Here is a 2,646-nt window from a genome sequence, read left to right on the forward strand (position 1 = left end):
CCCCCTCCCCCCGTTTCTCTTGATTACCAGTCAACTAATTAAAATCCCCAATTACAAACCATGGGGAGCTTCGGGATGTCCCCATTCTTGTTAACCGTTCCCAGACTAAGTCCCTATTTTTTGGTATTGGATCCCCATAAACAAAAGTTAGATTAAATAGATTGCCTTTGTAAACTGCCTCAATATCGATCAATCGATCAGACTTAAAAAGAATAGAAACATCAAAATCATCTTTATTATAAAAGAGTGCCAATCCACCACTACAACCAAGAGGATCAAGAGTTATTAAATTTAAATAGCCAAAATGGCCTACAAAAGGTTCCATAAAAGAAAAAGACTGCTTTGTTTCAGCAAGAAACATAAAATCCGGACGATGCTGAAACCAAAGATCCCTAAGATGTCCAATAGTTGCCTTGTTACCCAGGCCTTGGCAATTCCAGCTGAGAATCTTCATCTATCAACCAATCGGTTTTGGTGGTCTGCCGCCACCCGCCGCACCCTTCCCCTTGTCCTGGTTCTTCGGGTTGTGTCCATCGCCCCCTTGATCCGAAATCTTGGCTACGGGTTTCCTCCGCGGAGTACGGAGGTAAACATTCAACTTCTTGGAGCCTCCCCCCTTTAACAGACCCCCCTTTACCTTTACCTCCTTCTCACCTTTCGCTTCAATGCCGTCCTTAACCTCCATTTGCGCATCCGCACCTGGAGAAATAACCGCAGTAATTACCGAAACAGAGCCAGCCTCAACCGAGACCTCCTCCAAAGTGAACTCTGCCGCACCAGGTCCTGGCAAACTTGCATCCGTCACAATCGAAATCTCATCCGGGTTTGATATCGCCTCATCAGTCGCATTGGCGTCCTCCTCCATCATCACATCCGACTCCAAACCCTCCTCCAAATCCTCAGCTGACCCCACATCTTCAACTTCGACCTCCTGCGTTATCACAGCCACTGTTTCCTCCACCACCCTCGAACCAGGAGAAGAATTCCCCGGGATAGACACGGCAGCCTCCCCCATCCTAGTATCCCCACCCTCACTCAGGACCTGAGTATCACCCTGTGCAGATATCTGCTCCACCAAAACCGCAGCCCGGCCTGTTCCGTGGTCTCCTCCTGAAAGAGTGCTTTCCTAACCTTCTTCTGAACCTGCTCCACCACAATGAATCCTGGGGAGGATTCCCTGACCACAGCTTCCGCGACTTCCACAGTACGCTCTCTTGGAGGAGAGATAACCGGTGCAACTTCTTTATGTTCAAAAACCCGTGAGTTCTCAGCACCACGGCGAGGTTGATGAGAATCTCCCTGTGAGGACCGAGAGCGACCCCTCTGTCCTCCCGGATGCTGCCTGTTCTCCTGCCTTGATGATTCCCCATTAACCCGAGTACGACTCCCGCCATGGCGTGTATCCTCCTGATCCCCCTGCCTGGCTCTCCCGCCAGGAACCGCTCCTCTGTAACTCTGAAAACGACCCTCACCATCACCTTCCGCTGGAGGAAGAGAAGAAACAGAAGACCCCACACCCCTTCCAGCTCCTTCCCCACAGAAATCTTCATGATGGCACAAACTGAAACACCGACGACAATAGCCAAGGAAATAACGGTTTGATCACCATTGCCAAACTCGATCTTAGACTCGAAACACATAGGCTTGAAACCATTGATCACCACCTTAACCCAACCTCCATCAATATCCACTTCCTGGACCTCACCAAGATCTTCACCGATGCTTCTGAACGTGGGATCAGCCCAGAACTGTAGAGGAACCCCCAAATCATGGACCCAGAAAGTAAGAGCAGATGGATACGAAGAATCCACCGACGGCTTCCAACGAACTAGANATCCGAAATCTTGGCTACGGGTTTCCTCCGCGGAGTACGGAGGTAAACATTCAACTTCTTGGAGCCTCCCCCCTTTAACAGACCCCCCTTTACCTTTACCTCCTTCTCACCTTTCGCTTCAATGCCGTCCTTAACCTCCATTTGCGCATCCGCACCTGGAGAAATAACCGCAGTAATTACCGAAACAGAGCCAGCCTCAACCGAGACCTCCTCCAAAGTGAACTCTGCCGCACCAGGTCCTGGCAAACTTGCATCCGTCACAATCGAAATCTCATCCGGGTTTGATATCGCCTCATCAGTCGCATTGGCGTCCTCCTCCATCATCACATCCGACTCCAAACCCTCCTCCAAATCCTCAGCTGACCCCACATCTTCAACTTCGACCTCCTGCGTTATCACAGCCACTGTTTCCTCCACCACCCTCGAACCAGGAGAAGAATTCCCCGGGATAGACACGGCAGCCTCCCCCATCCTAGTATCCCCACCCTCACTCAGGACCTGAGTATCACCCTGTGCAGATATCTGCTCCACCAAAACCGCAGCCCGGCCTGTTCCGTGGTCTCCTCCTGAAAGAGTGCTTTCCTAACCTTCTTCTGAACCTGCTCCACCACAATGAATCCTGGGGAGGATTCCCTGACCACAGCTTCCGCGACTTCCACAGTACGCTCTCTTGGAGGAGAGATAACCGGTGCAACTTCTTTATGTTCAAAAACCCGTGAGTTCTCAGCACCACGGCGAGGTTGATGAGAATCTCCCTGTGAGGACCGAGAGCGACCCCTCTGTCCTCCCGGATGCTGCCTGTTCTCCTGCCT

The sequence above is a fragment of the Camelina sativa genome, chromosome 5 (assembly GCF_000633955.1).
Source record: "Camelina sativa cultivar DH55 chromosome 5, Cs, whole genome shotgun sequence".
NCBI lineage: Eukaryota > Viridiplantae > Streptophyta > Magnoliopsida > Brassicales > Brassicaceae > Camelina > Camelina sativa.